The 21,327-nt window shown below is 34.9% G+C and overlaps 1 long non-coding RNA gene across 1 annotated transcript; it reads left to right on the top strand.

Moving 5' to 3' along the window:
- Nucleotides 1-303: 303 nt before the first annotated feature.
- On the top strand, nt 304-1,390 carry LOC114182743. Its single transcript, XR_003604182.1, has 3 exons — nt 304-428; nt 534-1,069; nt 1,195-1,390. It is a non-coding gene; the product is annotated as an uncharacterized LOC114182743 (long non-coding RNA).
- The last annotated feature ends 19,937 nt before the right edge of the window (nt 1,391-21,327 follow it).

Here is a 21,327-nt window from a genome sequence, read left to right as displayed (position 1 = left end):
AGTTGTTGTTCTATTTATTTTATTTGTTTATTTAATTATGGCACGCGGAATATTAATTTGTGGTGTGTGTTATATTAAGGGAAAATGTGTAGCTTGAAGGTTGGTGGTGATTGTTGCAGGTTAGAGAGTAGACACTAGTTTGAATTTTAGATGATTTTAAAAAGGATAGTGATACTTTAGCATCTTGAATTTAACCTGCTTATGTGTCACGTGATTTGGAATTAGGATTTTGATTTTTTACATTTTTTAAACCATTTTGACATGGCATTAGACGAACTCAAAAGAGACGCGCGTGTGAAAGAAAGAAAAGAAATGGTTTGAAAGAAAGATAGGTTTGGAAATGAAAGGGCTGGGAGAAAAAAAGAAGAAGGGCTAGGTTGAAAGGAGGGTTTACAACGTTCTTTGTTCCTTCGTTTGAAAGAAGAAAGGTTTATCGCCAACCTTTTATGCTTTTGCATCCATTTTTTTCTCTTTCGTCTTTGCTCAATGCTTACCCACATAAACCATTTAAATTTTTTGTTTGGTGACAATAGAAGCGACAATTGTAAGTGGGATTCCTCTCTTCTTCATTTCCAAAAGCAACAAACAAGATCTCTCATATTTCGATCCTCCGAATCTCTCTCCTTTTCTCCACCAATGATGTTCTCTTACCGGAAATGGGTGCTTAGAAGCTGCACGTGCTCGTTGATGACAACCACGTCGACCACAAGGTTATTGAGCAGTTGCTCAAAATCTCATCTTGCAAAGGTAAGAACTAAAGATGAAGAATTTTGGTTGAAAGATAAGTAGTATTTCGAAGAGGGTGTGTGAACTGAACCTTTGGCAAACATTTGAACTGGATTTTGATGGAGGTGAGTTTCTAAAATATGGGTAAAGTTGATTCTAATGGATTTTGTTTATTTATTTTTTATTTTAGGATAAAAGATAAAGTGTGGGTATAAGGAGTTTGGGCTTAACACTATTTATGAAATTTAGGATAAAAGATGAAGTTTTTTTTTTTTTTTGGTTCAGTACAAGAGAGATTCAGATTCGTGTGTGGAGCCCTTATGCCAAATTAATTGCTATTCTTGTAAGTTTGCTAGTCCTTTGATACATGATCGTATATATTCTATGAATGACCAACTTTACATTCTAAGTAGAAATCTTTCAAGTCATATTCATCTTTCTTGTACATATATGTATTTTCTATTTCAGACATCTTCCTTCTTCCATCATATTTTCAAAGTCCAGTTTTCAGATAAAAAAATACACATCGGTGGTAGACAACCCTCTGCTTTGTGCCTAACTATCATTTCTCTTTTGCTCATAGAACAAGTTCCTTTTGTAGTAAAGGATTTGTTTGTGTAAGTTTCCTACTTGTTTTTATTTTATAATTTTCCTCATGTATAAGAGATAGATCAATTTGATTGAATAAAACTATTAAATTACTACTAGTGTGGTTTGTGGAATGTGAATTGGATATTATTCTTTCTTAGTAATTAAAAATGGTATATAGTCCATTTTACGCAATAACAAAGGTATGTTGATTAGTTTCTGATAGTTCAAATCGAGTTTAATGTCTCCCTTGATGGATAAGATATGAAAAGAGAAGTAAAGAGTTTATTAATATGTAAATAAAGAGTGAGTTTAATGTCTGCCTGATGGATAGGATATGAAGAGAGAAGTAGAGTTTATTAATATGTAAATAAAAAGTAGAAGTATTATCTTAGCTCCAAAATATGCCACTTGTAAAGTATGAATGCATTTGATTGTGTAACAGTTAATGTCATTGTAAAGCTTCCATGTTGTCAATAAAATATGATACTTATGATGAATTGATTTGTATGTACATTTGTTTTGTGAAAAAAGTGACCTATAAGGAGATTTTTTATCTGTATTTTTGAACCTGCTGGCATGGTGAAAAATGTGGGAGTAACCATTTACTATTATAAGAACTACTTAATTGAATGAGCATGATCTTGTGTACCAAAATTTACAACCAAAAAGACATATATTTGTACACAGAAAGATATTTACGTTTGTCAGTGATAACATGGTATTGTTTTAGCCGTCAATGGTGGTTTTGTAGTATTAGTTGTTAGTTTTGAAATGGTGATTTAAGTCAAGAAGGGGGGGGGGGGGGGGGGTTGAATTGGGTATTTAAAACTTTTTCAAAAGCGTAAAAATCTTTTCAATTGAATCAAATAGACTGGAAAATTAGGATGTGTAACATCCTAGGCAGATATTACTTAATAAAAGAATTTATATTTGAAAATAAAATTCCAACATAATTATTATTCCCAAAATGCGGGAAAATTTAAAACTTTAATCGCAGTCAATTAAAATTAAGTCATAAACCATTTAATACACGTTTTAAATCCACAACCAACTAGTAATTAAGTTTACAAGTTCCAAAACATATGTCTTTCATAAAATCCCAAATCTTTAGCCCTCGCTCTGTCTCTATGCCTCGCCATCAGCACTTGGATTATCATTTGCTCCCGTGTGAGAAGTCACACGATCATCGCCAAACACAAACAAAAAAGGTGAACTCAAAGAAATAAACAAGCACAACAATAGCATAAACCCCTCACCTAAAGCATTCTAACTTAACAGAATACACGTTCTTAAACCCCTCTTACCCAAGAAATTCTGAAATCATTGTCTCATAGCCCATATGAAACTAGACTATTCATTCATTTCATAATCACACTTGACCATGGCCTTAGGATATTTCATGCTTCCACGAACTTGCCCGCTCGTGGACTAACTTCTACGAACCTCCTCGCTTATAGTGTTGCTTCTACGAACCTCCTCGCTCGTAGTCCAACAAGCGTGATCCATCTAGTTACGAACCTTCCCGCTCGCAACAACTCTCAAGTGTGAGCACGGAACATACGAACCTTCCCACTCGTATTCTCATAAGAGAGTATCTTTAATATGAACCTTCCCACTCATATTAATCACGTGTTCCATCACCAATCACGAACCTACTCGCTCATGATAATGTCAAGCATATCCTGACCCAAGGTCGTTATCTCCAAACATGAAAAACACTTGAAATCATCAACCTAACCTATATGAGATTAACACATACTCAACCATGGTCATAGGGATTCCATATGCTTCCACGAACCTACTTGCTCGTGGTCGAACTCTACGAACCTCCCCGCTTGTAGTCCAATACGCATGAACACCTACTATGAACATCCCTGCTCATAACAACCTCGAGTGTGAGCACAAAACATATGAACCTCCCCGCTCGTATCCCCACACAAGAATGCATATAATACAAACCTCCCCATACGTATCCATCAAGCGTTTCCAACTTCATTACGAACTTCCTTGCTCGTAATTCATCCAAGCATATCCCAACCAAAAATCCTCACAAAGAGCCATGTAAAACAATCAACAATGTAAACTACCATAGCACTATCACCTGACGCAGCCATTATGCAGCTAGGCGAAGTTACAACGTAGACCGCCTAGCGGTTCACAAACACCATCGGGCGCCACACGATTTAGAATCCCCCTGTTAGTATCCATCATCTTGCGATCCAATCCGTAGCACTAGACGCCACACTAGTAACGTAAGTTTATTGAGTAAATCACCGTAGAACCCACTTTTGCTATCCCAATTAATAAAAAGTATATTATTATTATATACATCTTCGAAACATATTGACCTTTTATTACACCTTCATTAAATAAATAAGAGACTTTAATTTATTTTTATACATCTAAAGTATGTATTAATATATAATATATAATATTCTTACAAACACTATGGTATAAATTATCAAATCCCTGTGAGATATAATATCCTAACCATTTAATAAAATATTATAATCTACGTTATCTATAATAAATTAATTATATATGAATTTTTCAAATTGCATCACACATAATTACCTCTATAGCATATGTATTTTTTTTTTCAAATATAATAATAATTTTCACCCTATTTATAATGCTACTCATACAATTTAAGCTATATAATACGTAACATATAAAATAAAAGTATTTTATACTTTCCACATGCAATAACTAATACTTATATAATAACACCTTTCCTTTTATATACATAATTAATTTATTATAAACCAATATCGTACTTACTAAATTTATAGTACAATATATATAAACATCATATTTTTGTATAACTTATATGCTACACCTAATAGAGTTATCCCGCAGCAAGGCCCCTTCAAAAATTAATTACAACCTAAAAATTTCATAACTAGAAAACTTGAAAATTTTACCATTATATATAATTTTAAATAAACCAAAAAGTAAAATGCCACTCTTTAGTGTTGACAACACTTAAACCACAAAATTTCCTTTTAATACAAAAACATTATAAAAATCATTTTAGCACCCCTAGTTATAGTTGCTACTGGTGATTATATGAAGAAATACCAATAATAATTGTCAATCATTCTTTTAGCATAAAAAACCAACCATAGTCATAACATAACATTCATATTATAATAGATGAAATTTCTACAGTTACCAAAAAATCTGTGACTACCTTTCATTTATAAAACAAATCTGCACCTTCCCAAATTGTTATACATGATAGATGGAATATTAAAACTCCCACGAAATCAATTTAATAACATATTGTTTTCTATAAAAAAAATGCATATACATTTTTTCTTCTTTTATCTACCTCGATTCATTAGTTTAAATATCTCCAATTAATAATATTTATATACACTATATATATATATATATATATATATATATATATATATATATATATATATATATATATATTACCAAAACCTTTAGAAAACAAGTCCTATCTAATCTCCAAATCCATTTACCATCTAAATAGAATTGTTCCCAACAATTTAGACTCATAATCTACACGCATATATATATATATATATATATATATATATATATATATATATATATATATATATTTCCGCCACATATATATTATTATAATACTGATATCTATACCAGAAACTACATTCAAAACTTTCACGTATAAATCAATTATTAGTATTCTAAAAAAATCACACCACATATTTTTTTTTTATCAAAATACATCACTTTATAAATCATCCTATCATTGTTTAAATAAAGAACAAACACTTTGCATCTAGTAATACCAAATTGTGATAATATCTTTTCTTTCTTTTAATCGCTCAACATCTTGGTTTGTAAAGTATTATTCACATCTCACAAATCACATAGAATAACTAGGACAAGAGAAAATCACTCTCTATGCATTCAATCCACAAAATTATACATGTTCTACAAAACACTTCACCAGTAAAGCAAATAAACGTTGGCTTCTAAAAAAAACAATGCAATTTGTTCAAAACTATGGTTGCACCATAATGGCCAATTTGGTTTCGAAAACTTCATCAGAAACAAAATTAAACAAGCACCTAAACTGTACCACAAATAGTTATAAAGATAAGGTTAGCTCCCCTTACTTGGAATTTCTGCTCCAATTGCGCTCCTAACGTTCCTTTTTGCCCAAAATTGATTTACCTATAGCTTCTCCCACTTGGCACTCTTTCTAACCTTTTCACTCTCTCCTTGGCTCCATTTTCAATGCTTTCACATTCTCCATTAGTAGTTGTACCAAAAACTCCTCCAATTCCCATTAACTCTCCTTCTAAATTTCAATTTTAAGCCCTTAAAATAATTTATTAACAATAAAATACGAAAATTAAAATAAAAGGTTAATGACAATCAAATATCATTAACATGGTGATTTCTCAGCCCTTCTAGCTTCTCTCTATGACGGCTAAGGTCTCTATGGCGGCTAGGATTTTCTTACAATTCTCCCTCATGCCTAAAAAAATATTTGGCAAAAATAACATATCTCACATCCCCCAAGATTCGAACCCACAACCATACAATTTCAAAGCAAGTGCACAACCAATTCAACCAACTCACATTTCATGATAATTATAATACATCTAGGATTATATTATCACTCATCACGGTCCAATATTTTATTAAAAATAATAAACAATTAAATTAACACATCATTAGCATACACATGACTTGAACCCAAGTCTTCTTAACACTACCAAATACTTTTAACCACTTAAGCTAGTACTATTTCTTATCTTCTCTCTCCACATTTATTAACTTAAGGATTCCTATCGTCGCATCTATTAAATATTTATTTATTTATTTAATTTTCCCGAGTCTTACAAGATGTAAAAGTAGTAGACCAATACACTTTGAATCGATTAAAATATAAAACAACAGACTAATTTATTCTTGAGCTATAAACAGTCGATTAAAAAGACAAATCAGTTGGCTAAAATACTGGAGATTTATGCATAATGCAGAATTCGTAGATTTAACACAAACAACAATCTTTGACATACAAGACTTGTTCCAATCAATATTTTTAACAAGTATGTAGCCTTAGATTACACAATAACGCATTAAAACACAACGAAGAGTGAATTACTTGATTTTCTGGAGTTTTAAAAGTGATTCAAAGTGAGTGAGATGAGGGAAAGAGAATTGCACAGTTGTTTTTATACTGGTTCACTCAATCACAAAGCTACATCCAGTTTACCAGAACAACCTGAGCCTGGTTTCCACTATATTCAAAAGTTTTACAAATCAAACATCAAGATTAGACTTTTGAACAAAGAAACTCACACGGTTTTTGACTTACACAAAAAATCTAGACACACACCCTGCAAGAATCACACTTACAGACCTGAAATCACATCAGGCAAACCAACCAGAGGCACAAGAACATCCAAACCTACTGGTGGCTGTCACTAGCCAACCATACATATGTTCTTCAAGGTACTCACAAGCCAAAAAGCCTCCAAGATCAACCAAGATCTTCAAACAACGAGTTGCAGTTGTTGGTTTTGAAATGGTTGAAAAGCCAATAAGGGGGGTTGAATTGGCTAGTTAAAAATTTAGGCTATCTTTGCAAGCTAAAAACCACCTTTAATTGAATAAATTAGATCACCAAGTTAGGATGCAAAAGGTACTGGAGAGTAAACTTCCAGTCGATCAAAAACAAAGTTAACAAATTGATTTTACTAAACAGATTCTGTTCTGGTATAATCAATCGATTGAAAGAGAAAAACAGTCGACTGAAGTACTGGGAAAAATACAGAAATTCAGATTTGAGTTTTAAACCAGGAACACTGCAAAAGAATGCTCAAGACCAGTTCTAAATGATTATATAAATATGCTCAACATTGTAGGTGTCATGAAAACATGCAAGAACATGAAAAAGATGATTAAAGCATAAGTTCTTGAAACTTTAAAATGAATATGCAAGAGAGAAAGGTTAGAGAACAAGGGAGGCCACGAGATTTTTATACTAGTTCACTCAAACCTGAGCTACATCCAGTTAGTCAAGACAACCTGAGCTTAACTTTGCACAATTTCAAAAGATTTACAAAGTATCCACCCTTACACTTTCAAAATATGCAAAAACACCACAAAAGACTCTTGAATCACCCAAGAGACACACCAGCACAACAAGAACCCTCTTGCAGACCTGGAAAACCACCAGGCACACACATAAAGTTAGAGAAAGATCAAACTTGATTGGTAGCACAACCCAGCCTACCACAAACCACCTTCTCCAAGCTTCAAACCTAGCCAAAAGCTCCAAGAATTGATCCAAGATCAATCTTCAACTGCTGCAAACTGTATGATCACGTAGGAGAGAGTTTCCACAAGTTTCTAGAACAAATTTGCGCTCTAAAATGATCAACAAACCTTTCTCTCAAAAATCACAGCTTTTATAGTCAAACTGTTACGAAATTCAACAGGTTGATTTCCAAATCAATCGGTTGATTTCACTTGACTTAAGTGAAATCAGTCGATTACAAAATAAATCAACTAATTGAATTTGTTGCAGTTTAAGACTACCTTGGTGTCTCATGTCAACAATAGTTGTGTATTACAGAGAGAGAGAGTTTTCCATAAAAGAATGACAAAGTTTCGTGCTAAAAAACTCAAAAACGTTACTCTGCTATCGAAAACACAACGTATATAGTCTGGTTTAAGTGAAAACAGTCGATTGAATTTTTCGTACAGTTAGCTGATTTTACTTGACTTAAGTGAAATCAGTCGATTGAAAAATAATTAAACTAACCGAATGCATTCATACCAGAAACTATATACTACAAGCCTTTTAACCTGTTAAAACCCATTTTAACAGATTAAAAGAGACACACTAAGGCACACAAGACATTTAACCTATGCCATATAGCCTACCAACATGATACAACACAACAACCTATGTCATATAACACTCTAAAAACTTAATCTTCAAGTGGATCTTCATCAATATTCATCAAACACCTATGATCTTCATTCACATGGCTTTATCAATTCTTTGCTTCAAGCTTGCTTGTGCCAACATTAGTGAATGTAGAGTTGGTAAAACAATTAATGCAAATTAATAGCGTATTGGAATTAATCATTTACTATTGTGAGAACTACCTAATTGAATGAGCACGACCATATGTACAAAATCTTATAAAGAAAACAACAAACAATTGTACGGAGAAAGCCATTTAAGTTTGTTACTTTCACTATGTTATTGTGTTAGCAGTAAATATTACGTCGATTTGGTCAAGCAATTGATGAATATTAATAGGGTACTGAGAGTAACCATTTACTATTGTGGGAACTAATTCGTTGAATGAGCACGACCATGTGTACAAAATCTTACAAATAAAAAAACAAATACTAGTACACAGAAAGACATTTGAGTTTGTTACGGTTAGACTTAGTCAATCAATTAATGAAAATTAATAGTGTATGGGGAGTAATCATAATAGCATTTTTTTTAGTAACCATTTACTGTTGTAAGGAACTAGTTAACTTGAATGATTACAATCACGTGTACAAAATCTTATAAAGAAAAAAGATACATAATTGTACACAAAAAGACACTTACAAATATTGTGGTATGTATAGATGTATCCTTTCAAGGGTGGGATTTTCTGGTATCAGTGAACGTTGAGTTGGTCAAGCAATTAATGAAAATTAATAGCGTCTTGGGGATTAATAATTTACTGTTGTGGGAACTACCTAATTGAATGAGCACGACCATATGTACAAAATCTTACAAAGAAAAAAATAGATAGTTGTACACAGAAAGCCATTGAAGTTTGTTACTATGTTATCAAGTTAACAGTAGATGGGAGTTATTTGTTATTAGTGAAAGTGGACATGGTCAAGCAATTAATGAAAATTAATAGAAATTAATAGCGTATTGGGAGTACCATTTACTGTGGTGCGAACTACCTAATACATACCATATGACTTCCAGTACTTTGGTATTTTGTCAACTTAATAGTGAAAATAATGGTCTGGTCTAGTCTTTATCTCTTTAGTAAACACGTCTAAGAAACTTTGATATTCAATGTACAATATAATGTGTACAATAATGTGTACAAAATCTTACACAAATAAAGACACATAATTGTACATGTAAAGGAAGTTGATTTTGTAAGTGTTTTTTTTTTCATAAGTTGTATAAATTTTTTAACCTCTTTTGTTAATATACGAAATGAGACCCCATTTTGGTAAAGTTTTTAAAGACAACGTCTATACCCCATTGAGTGCAAGGATTAAGTGTTGTGCTGACCGAAAAAATAATATGCAGTGTTATTTTTACAAAATTTCACACCGAGACAAACACAATTGTAGACATAAAGACAATTTATTTTGTTGTATAGTGTTATTTGTACAAAATTTGACATCGAGAAAGACACATAATTAATTTTTCAACTCTTTGTTGCTTTTATATAGCTATTACATCAAATTTCATCATTCTAAAACTCATACACCCGAGATGCATGTAAATTGTATTTATGTACAAAAATGGATATTTTGTACAATGACAATGCAATGGTTTCAACCTTTGTTTTTGTGTAGCTCACATGTTTCACTATTTATATACAATTGGAGTTAATTACAATTGAGCTATTTATATACCATTGGAATGAAGCCTACATTGATGAAGGAAAGGAGATTTGATGATATCCATGGTGATCAAGGTTGGAACGTGTGCTCTCCATGTAGTTACATCATTAAGAAAGTGTATTTGTAGTTTGTAATTCATGTTGTAGACCTTAAAGCATTAATTAGATGTAGTTTGGTCTTTGTTGTGTTTTTAATCTGTTGAATGGTTTTTCAACAGGTTAAAATGTCTCTTTTAATCTGTTGAATGACTTTTTAACAGGTTAAAAGGTTGGCTGTAATAGTCTTAAACTGCAACAAATTCAATCAGTTGCTTTAGTTTTTAATCGACTGATTTCACTTAAGTCAAGTGAAATCAACCGATTGATTTGAAAATCAACCTGTTGAATTTCGTAATAGTTTGACTATAAAAGCTGTGATTTTCGAAAAAGAGGTCTGTTGATCATTTTAGAGAACGATTTGGTTTTAGAAACTTGTGGAAACTCTCTCCTTCGTGATCATAGGTGTTGCAGCTGTTGAAGATTGATCTTGGATCAATTCTTGAAGCTTTTGGCTTGGTTTGAAGCTTGGAGAAAATGGTTTGTGGTAGGCAAGGTTGTGCTACCACTAAGGTTTGATCTTTCTTAAGCTTTGTGTGCGTGCCTGGTGGTTTTCCAGGTCTGCAAGAGGGTTCTTGTTGTGCTGGTGTGATTCTTGTGTGATTCAAGAGTCTTTTGTGGTGTTTTTGCATATTTTGGAAGTGTAAGGGTGGATACTTTGTAAAACTTTTGAAATAGTGCAAAGTCAAGCTAAGGTTGCCTTGACTAACTGGATGTAGCTCAGGTTTGAGTGAACCAGTATAAAAATTCGTGGCGTCCTCTCTTCTCCAACCTTTCTCTCTTGCATTTTCATTTTAAAGTTTCAAGAACTTGTGCTTTAATCATCTTTTTCATCTTTTTGCGTGTTTTCATAGCATCTGAAGCATTGAGCATGTTTGTATAATCATTTGGAACTGGTCTTGATCATTCTTGAGCATTGTTTCTGGTTTAAAATTCAAATTCGCATTTATGCATTTTTCCCAGTATTTCAGTCGACTATTTTTTAGTTTCAATTGATTGATTATACCATAACAGAATCTGTTTAGTAAAATCAATATGTTAACTCTATTTTTGATCGATTGAAAGTGTATAGTTCAGTACTGTTTACATCCTAACTTGGTGATCTATTTCATTCAATTAAAGGTGGTTTTTAGCTTGCAAAGATAGCCTAAATTTTTAACTAGCCAATTCAACCCCCCCTTCTTGGCTTTTCAACCATTTCAAAACTAACAATTGGTATCACAACAAGGTACTTGAAATTTGATCAAGTAAGGTCCTAAATCTGTTTTGAACTACTTGAAATGGCTGAAAACAAGTTACCCTTTGGTGAAGGTGCCTCAATTCATAGACCTCCTATGTTTAGTGGCATTAATTACCAATTTTGGAAAATTAGGATGAAAATCTTTATTGAGTTAATAAATTAAGGGATATAGGATGCAATCATAAATGGATCATATACTCCTAAGCATATTGTTGATGATGTGCAGGTTAATAAGCCATGGACTCAATGGAATGAGGAAGAGAGAAGGAGAGCCCAATATGATTGCAATGCAAAGAATATCCTCACTTCATCTCTCAACATGGATGAGTTTTTTCGTGCTTCACAATGCAAGAGTGCCAAGGAAATGTGAGAGGTTCTTGAAGTGACTCATGAAGGAACCAATGATGTTAAGAGAGCAAGAAAGCATGCCTTGATTCAAGAATATGAGCTATTCAAGATGAAACAAGGAGAATCCATAGCGGATGTGCAAAAGAGATTCACTCACATAGTCAACCATCTCATAGGCTTGGGTAAGGAATTTGACAAGGAAGATTTAAACATCATGGTGCTAAAGTGTCTTGATAGATCTTGGCAACCAAAGGTCATGGCTATATCAGAAACAAGAGATCTATCCACTTTGACTACAACTGCATTGTTTGGTAAGCTTAGGGAGCATGAGATTGAGATGCAAAGGCTTAATGAGCTTGAGTCAAGTGAGAAAAAGGTCAAGAACATAGCCTTGAAGACCAGCACCAAAAAAATGAGGAACTCGAGGATGAGGTGGCTGAATCAAGTGAAAGTGAGAATTTGAATCTCCTTGTCAAGAGGTTTGGTAAGTATCTCAAAAGGAAAGGTATCAAAGGTAATCCCAAAAGGTATACTTCCAAACACAACGAATCAAACTCTTCTAATTTTACATGTTATAACTGTGGAAAACAAGGACATATCAAAATTGAATGTCCAAATGCTAACAAAGAAAAGGAGAAGAGTGTTGATAGGAAAAAGGAGAAGAAGTCAAAGGAGAAACGTGCATACATTGCATGGGAGGACAATGATGATTCAACAACAAGTAACTCCTCACAAGATGAGAGTGAAGAAGCCAACTTGTGTCTCATGGCTGGTTATGAGTCATCTTCCTCAAGCCAAGTAAGTTCTCTAGACTTCAATGACTATAATCAATTGTTGCATGATTTTGAAGACTTGCATAATGAAGCAAACAAGATTTCTGCATTAAACAATCGGTTGAAAGGTTTAAACAATTGGATAGAAAACAAAGTTAGTCAATTGGAAAAAGAAATAGTTGATTTAAAAACTGATTTTGAACATTTGGAAATGATTTACAGTAATTCAACCGACTGTTTTAGAAATCAGTCAGCTGAAAAATCTTGTGAAAATTGCACAGTTTTGAAAAATCAAGTGAAATACCTTATAAAGACCTGTGCAAGGTTCACAAGAGGAGAAGCAAACTTAGAGGCTGTTCTTGGTTCACAAAATTGTGTATTTGGCAAAGCTGGACTTGGTTTCAATCCTTCTTTTCAAAAGAAAACCTTGAAGTTCTCTAGTTTCTTTTCTAAAAGCATGACAAGTGACATGCCATTCATTTCATGCAACTATTGTATGCAAAAAGGTCATGTTATTAAGAATTGTCATGCTAGAAAATATGATGTTCCTAAAGGGATTATGAAATGGATCCCAAAAAGATCTAGAAAGGCATAACCATGATGGACCCAACCTATCAAAGGGTACCAAATAATCCAAATCTGTTTTGCAGGTCATGAAAGGTGATAAGAAAGATTTGTGGTACCTTGATAATGGTTGTTCAAGACATATGACAAGAGATAAAACCAAATTTGCAAAGTTGGAGTTGAAGGAGGAAGGGTTTGTAACCTATGGAGACAACAACAAAGGAAGAATCCTTGGAAATGGAGTCATAGGCAATGGATCCTCTTTCAACATCAAGAATGTGCTGCTGGTTGAAAGACTCAAACACAATTTGATAAGTATAAGTCAACTATGTGATAAAGGCTTTAAAGTCATGTTTGAACCAAATAGTTGTTTGATATATAATGCACATGGTAGTATTGTTTTGATAGGCAAGAGAGTCAATAATATATATTTATTTGACTTGCATCATGCATCATTTAGCATCCATTGTTTGCTTACAAAAGAGGATGATACTTGGTTATGGCATAGAAGACTTTGTCACATACACATGCAACATTTCAATCGGCTGAATAGAAAACAGCTTGAAGGACTACCAAAACTCAAGTTTGATTAGGATAGAGTGTGTGAAGCATGTCAAAAAGGAAAACAAACTAAGGTCTCTTTTAAATCCAAAAATGTTGTTTCAACTGAAAGACCTTTAGAGATGTTTCACATGGATCTATTTGGTCCATCTCGAACCATGAGTCTTGGTGGCAATCTTTATGCATTAGTCATTGTTGATGATTTCTCTAGGTACACATGGACTTTGTTCTTAGTTGCCAAAAATAACACTTTTCATGCTTTCAAAAGACTTGCCGAGATGCTTGAAAATGAAAAGAGTTCCAAAATAGTGTCTATTCGAAGTGATCATGGTGAGGAATTTCAAAATGAAAAGTTTGAACACTTTTGTGAAAAGCATGGTATCAACCATAATTTTTCTGCACCAAGAACCCCACAACAAAATGGTGTTGTTGAGAGGAAAAATAGATCACTTGAGGAATTAGCTAGAACTATGTTGAATGAAAACTCACCACCTAAGTACTTTTGGGCTGATGCAGTCAACACTGCTTGCTATGTCTTAAATAGCACCAGTGCAGAATGGACTTTTGGCCCCGGTTGTTTTTGTTATTCTTCGGTTTTAGAACCGAGGCATATTGGGGTGAGGCCAAAAGGTATGACTTTTGGCCTCGGGTGTTAACCAGAACCATAAAACGTTTTTTCTGCCTCGGGTAACGTAAGAACCGAGGCCATAGGGGACATTTTTTTGGACCACCACTGCAGTTGTGGTAAGTCGTTCGAGAACCACTGCAGTTGGAAGAACCCCTCTGTGGTATCATCCTCATTACCATCCACTTCCAGATCTGGTTTCAGCCCCTCTTCCACTTTGCATTTCAGCCACCCTTTTCAACAAACCCTAAAAACTACATATAAAATTTAATCAAGGAATCAGGAAATGGAGGTGGAGGAAATGGAGCTACAGTGAACTAGCGGCTGTAGCGAACAGCGGCGGCAGCGACCCAGCGGCGGCAGCGACCCAGCGGCGGCAGCGACCCAGCGGCGGCAACGACCTAGCGGCGAGGAAATGGAGGTGCAGCGAACAGCGGCGGCAGCGACCCAGCGGCAGCAACGACCTAGCGGCGAGGAAATGGAGGTGCAGCGAACAACGGCGGCAGCGACCCAGCGGCGGCAACGACCGAGCGGCGAGGAAATGGAGGTGCAGCGAACCAGCGACGGCAACGACCCAGCGGCGGCAACGAACCAGCGAACCAGCGACGGTGGAGGGGTAGGTTGCAGGGAGAGAGAAGAGAGAAATGGAGACTGCGGCGGGGAAGGAGAAAAAGAAAAAAGGGCTGGCTAGGTTGCAGGGAGAGAGAAGAGAGAAATGGAGTTGTTTAGAGAAATGGAGACTACGGCGGGGAAGAAGAGGAAGAAAAAAGGGCACGCATTTTGGCACCGGTTGTCAATCACCCGAGGCCAAATGGAAGTGTATAGGCCCCGGTTCTTCGCCACCCGAGGCCAAATCTCTGTTATAGGCCTCGTTTTTTTGTCACCCGAGGCCAAAGCGTGCGCTGTCAGTGGCAGTTTTGTAAATCTGGGTGACATAGATGGGTTATATGCTTCGGTTAGTTTGGGACCCGAGGCAGAATGCTGAGAAAAATTTCAAAAATGCCACCGCCTCCTTATAGGCTTCGGTCCCGCAGTAACCGAAGCCTATAAGGCGAGTTAAAAACCCCATTCTGCACTAGTGTAGAGTGTTGATTAGGTCAATTTTGAAGAAAACCCCTTATGAGCTTTTCAAAGGGAGAAGGCCTGTTTTAAGTCACCTAAAAGTATACTCGCATCAATTTTTTTATGTTGTCATATTTTAATTTTCATACAGCAAGATTTGTTTGCTTTTAATCAGTGACAAGATAAGGCAAATAGAAAATAACAACAAATGAAGAAGGGAATAGGAGAATATTTGTTGGCCTTTGGTTTTTCTTAACTTGTAACATACAAAGAAAATGTTTAGAAGTTAACAATTTTTTAAAGGTCACTAGGGTCCTGTAAAACTAAATTCAAGGAACAAAATAATATAAAGCAGACATGAATTCTAATAGGTTACAGCATAATAAAATATGACTATTAGAACCTAAGAAAGAAAAAAAGAGAATTTTACCTTTAGAAGAGCTGCTCAATTAGAGCTAGTGCACGTAGAGCTTGGACAATCAAATTTCTTTAATGATTTATTAAATCTTCAAAAAGTGTTAGTATGCAAATAATACAGGCTTCTACTTTGAAAACCTTTTTTACACGTGATGTCCATTAATATTTGATTACCACACCTATGCGTGACATAATTATATATCTTATTTTTTAATCATATACAAAAATTTACATTAGTGATGAATTATATATGTATTTGTATCATCTAAGACGTTTCTAACCAAGGGAACACTCACTAACTGAAAAACATCTTCCTGAACATAGAACAACTCATAAATCAAATTCAAATATGATATTCTCTTAAAAGAAAACCAAGCAGCAAGAACATTGAATAATACAAGTTTCCTTTTCCTATTTATTACAACAAACTGATGTAATTTGAAATTACTATTTTTTTTCTTAAATCAAGAGAGACCTTAAGATTTAAAACATCAATCCCAATCAAACAATGAAATGAAGTTCCTACCTAATTGGAGTTGGCATAAAAAACTTCATCAAACATGAACTTTATGTCCCCAATAGACAGGGAATCAAAAGAAACCTTCATAATTTTCTCAATCCCCTTTTTTTTTGGTGATATTTTCTGGCTTAATTCTCACCACAACCTGTTCCAAAATACACAAAATATAATTAGCAAAAATTAATAATTATTTTACACACTAGTTTCGGAGGCTAAAGATTGCATCTTGAGAGTTGAAATGTGTGTTACTGTGAGAAAATGGGTCGTGGGCTTTAATATGCTGCTACACACAACTCTGCCATGAACCCCACCTGGAAAGTCCTTGTCCATCGTTGGAAGGAAATCCTCGTCATCGCTGCTAGGAAACCTCATCGTCGATGGACGAAGCTATCGTCGTCGAAGGAAGGAAACACTTGTTGCCACTTGAAGGAAACCCTCATTGTCATTGCAGATGCTGCTCTCTCTCAAACATTGTTGTGTTGTTAGCTGTAGTTGGAATCTTATCAGAAACGATCATAGTTTTGCTAGCTGCAAAATACGTGCAACAAACCAAGCTTGGAGATTGCCCCTGCTATTGCTCAAGGCTAGCCATTCACAGGAAATAGAGAGACCTAGGTCTTAAGGGGCTAAAGGCCAAGAAAGAACCTTGTGAATGCCAACAAAAAAACTAAGGGTAAACTAGGGGTTGAGTTTCGCATGAAGTGAAAGAAGCAAAGTAAGAACTGAATGGCGGAAGAAATCACACTTTCGTTCACATGAGCGAGTATCGGAAGCTAAACCTAGTTTTCTCTCCATATCATGTGCCCTGCACCCTTTCATTTCCCCTGATTCAGTATGCATTCAATAATTTGCCACGACATCATTCCAATATAATTGTAAATGGGAAAACGAAATTACACTTCAACTACCACCTCACTTAGTAAAAAATGAGTAATTTTTACTAGGTTAAACTATTATTACCCTTTAAAAAAAGCGGTGCACTACAACAATTTCTGTTTTTATTCTTTTTTGTCATAAAACGCTGATTTGATTTTATTTCCAAAACTAGTACGCGACCTATGCCTACGCACAGATCATTTTGGTTTGGTTTAAATATGTCTTTGGTCCCCATTTTCAGATCAAAATCTCAATTTAGTTTCTCTTTTTTTAGCCATCTCAATTAGGTCCCCAATTTAGTTAAAATATCTCAAAGTTGCTCTTTCTGTTAAGTTTTTGTAAACTTCGTTAACTGAACCAATGACTTGGCATGGTTGATCAAAGATGAACCAAAAATCAGTGACATGGCAGTAGAAAAGAAAGATGATTTAAGAATTAAAAATAAATTAAAATTAGGGTTTGTAACTAGACTGTAACAACTCCCACCCTGCTGAATTTGAGAACAATCTGACCCATATCATTTTGTTGTTTCACTCTTTGCGGTATCTTTGGTGGATTTTTCTTACCGTGAGAGGGGAGACACTTCAACATATGCTAAAACCATATTATTCCTCCAGCAAACGTATTGATTCTTTTCCTTTCTTTACTATTATGGCTTAGTGTTGTTTAAAAACATATTGGATAAATTTGTGGGAGCGAATCTGGAAAGCTGAAAGCTAGGTGTTAGAAGAGATTCAAAAAGGAGTTAGAAGATATGCAAAAAGGAGTAAAAAAGGTGTTAGAAGAGATTCAAAAAGTTGCCTATAATTCAAAATGTTTGAATTGGTGTGAGAAACGTATATAGATGAAAAAAAATGCGTGGTCTTTATTTGAAACAGGTACCAGATTAGTGAGCAACTTTAGAAGCCCAACTTAGACAAATTATTATTGACAATATTTTTGCAAATTTGTTTTTGAGTAAAGTGCTTTATTCTTGTATATTTTTGTAATTGGTTATTATCTAAAAAATGATGAGTACCTAACCATTTTCCCAAAATTGTATCTCCTAAAATAATTATTTTATTTGTTAAAAAACTGTCAATTAATATTTAGTAACACCATATTGTTATCTTAATTACCATTTTAAATGTAACTTCATTATTAGGAAACTTAGTTGTTTTATTAAATAATAGATCTTTAACATTGTTCGCATGAAAAATGTGGGATACGTACTATTAACGCATGAACTCTGTATAATTGAGTTGGAAATAAAATAAAGAAAATGTAGAAAAATCAATATTGGAAGTGGGTAGAGAAAGAATGTATGTCACTCAATGTCCAAGAATAGCTTTATTACAGTATCTAAGAACGGTATGGAAAAGAAAAGTGTCGGGAAGAAAAAAGATGATAAAAAGAAAGGTGAATGAATAAGAATATGTGGTGGAAGATGACATATGCAAGAGTGTAAAGATTTTGCAAGTAAAGAACTCAAAAAGGAAGAGGAAGAATTGTTTCCTGTCTCCCGTAGAGAGATGTTAAGTAAATCCCACAAAAGGAGAAGTCTAGATGATACAACCAGTCCAACAAACGTAGTTTTCCCTACAAATCTAGTATCATCCACTCCCATGATAACACCCCCAGATACACCGACCATCATCACAGTTCCTACCACAAATCCTGTCACAATTTCCCATTCCAATGTTGCTGGAGTGCTTGTGATGATATTTCCTTCTACCACAAATCCAGCCAATATACTAGTACTAGTGAGCAATCCGACTATAAACCCTAATTTCAATTTATTTTTAATTGTGAAATCAACTTTCTATTTTATTTCCACGTCACTGATTTCTGGTCTTTGTCACTGTTTCAGCACTGGTCAATCATGCCAGGTCATTGTTAAGTTAATGGTGTTTACACAAATTTAACATAAAGGGCAACTTTGATACATTTTAACTAAATTGAAAACCTAATTAAGACGACTAAAAAAAGAGTGACCAAATTGAGATTTTGACCAAAAAATAGGAACAAAGGACATAATTAATCCTTTTTGTTATGTGTATCATTGTTATTATTAGTTTTGATTTGTAGAACTATATATAAACTATTTAAATATAGATTTATATAAATTAATAATAATCAGTTTATATTAGGTAAATTAATTAATAGAAGTAATAATAATAATAATAGATTAGGTAATTAATATTTAAATATTATATTAATACAATTCATTTCTCTTGCATAATATATTTTTTTATGATATTTTTTTGTTAGTTATTTTTTATATTTAAATTAAAAGCTAAATTCAATTGTAACGTCCCATTTAAATAATAACATAATTAAATGAAACGTCACACACACTAATAAAAGGGCATTGTCATGGAGTGAAAATGTCACTCCTTACAGTTGTCCAAAATACTTGGAACAGAAAACTAAGGCACACCATGATGCCATTAACAAAATAGAGTAAGGGTTTGATAGTATTCAAATAAAAGCTTAAAGGACAAGGCAATACATGGCCCACAACTCTAAAAGAGAACTCGGAAATAAGAGGAATCCACCCAAGACAAGCGACGCAACAGAATCTCCATTAACCTCATGACCACAAGGTGTTCTCCCATCTGCTCACATCAATAAATTGATGATCATCGCAAAAGAAGAAAATCACACACAAACACACAAGAAACAAGAAGGGTAAGCTAAAGTAAAAAGGTTTTTATCATGCAATCGAACATACTATTTAATAGTCATGAGTACATAAATCAACCAAGCATATACGGACCGAAAAGCAAGACACTAAGACTCGATTATCCGGATACATATAATCAGCCAGATTCACTGGATGCTTGCACTTGTGGTGGCCTCTACTACTCTGTAGAGCCATTGCCAATGGGTTTCACCCTACCATGCACAAGGTTAGCCTTCAAACATCTAAGGCCATTATCCTACCAAAGACTAGGGCCTCCTACTACTCTCACCACTTGAGTCAGTACGCTCTACGAGAGAAGCATCACAATAAACCTCTAAGGGTTTACCAACATCAAGGATCACAAGTATTGGAGCACTCGTCAACCTTCGCTTAAGCTCTTGCAAGCTTTCCTCACACTTATCCGTCTAAGTAAAAGGTTGGTCCTTCCGGGTAAGCTATGTTTGAAGCGCTACTATCTTGGAAAATCCTTCTATGGATATTCTATATTAGCCAGCTAAACCCAGGAAGCTCTTGATCTCCGTTGCTGACTTGGGACTTTCCCATTTTACCACTGCTTCTACCTTTGTTGGATCCACGACAATGCCCTGTGCAGATATCATATGGCCCAAGAATTTTACTTCATCCATCCAGAATTCACACTTGGACAACTTAGCATAGAATTGCTTCTCCCTCAGAATACCAAGCACTATCCTCAAGTGCTCTGCATGCTCCTTCTGAGTCCTGGAGTAGATGAGTATATCGTCTATGAAGACTACGATAAACTTATCCGAGAATGACTTGAAGATCCAGTTCATGTAGTGCATAAATATCGTTGGAGCATTGATCACACCAAAAGGCATAACAACGTACTCGTAGTGCCCATATCGGGATCTAAAGGATGTCTTCTGTACGTCATCTACCTTCACTAAGATCTGGTGATATCCCGACCGTAAATCAATCTTTGAGAATACTGACGCCCCATGCAACTGATCCATCAAATCATCTATCCTCCAGAGGGGGTACTTATTCTTGATCGTCATCTTGTTCAACTGCCTATAGTCCACACATAGGCTTGAACTCCCATCCTTTTTCCTCACCAATAACACTAGCGCTCCCAAAGGCGAAGTATTTGGCCGTATAAACTGTTTCCCCAATAGCTCCTCTATCTGACTTTTGAGCTCTACTAGTTCCGCCAGAGCCATACGGTATGGAGCCATCGACACAGGATCGGTTCCTGGTACTAGGTCAATAGAGAAATCCACTTCTCTACTTGGAGGCAACCTTGGCACTTCCTCTGGGAACACATCCTCAAACTTGTGCACTACTGATATAATAGATGTCCCTTCCTCTTTCTCCACCTCTAGATGCGTAAAGATTAGGAAGCACTGCACGCTGTCTTGTATATCCTTCATGAATCCTTGAGAAGATAACAACTCAGGCTGCTTTGAGTTAGGAAACAACTTTTTCTCTGGGCAATCCACAAGAATGCGATTGGTAGAAAGATAATCCATCCCCAAGATCACTTCCAACTCTTCTAGAGGTAGGCATATCAGGTTCACTTTGTATATGTGCCCCTCTACCTCCACGGACACCTAGCACACAAGGACGATGTCCTGACGACATCTGACACAGGAGTAGATACCAC

The sequence above is a fragment of the Vigna unguiculata genome, chromosome 4, assembly GCF_004118075.2.
Source record: "Vigna unguiculata cultivar IT97K-499-35 chromosome 4, ASM411807v1, whole genome shotgun sequence".
In the NCBI taxonomy this organism is placed as follows: domain Eukaryota; kingdom Viridiplantae; phylum Streptophyta; class Magnoliopsida; order Fabales; family Fabaceae; genus Vigna; species Vigna unguiculata.
This window is presented reverse-complemented; position numbering and strand designations above follow the sequence as displayed.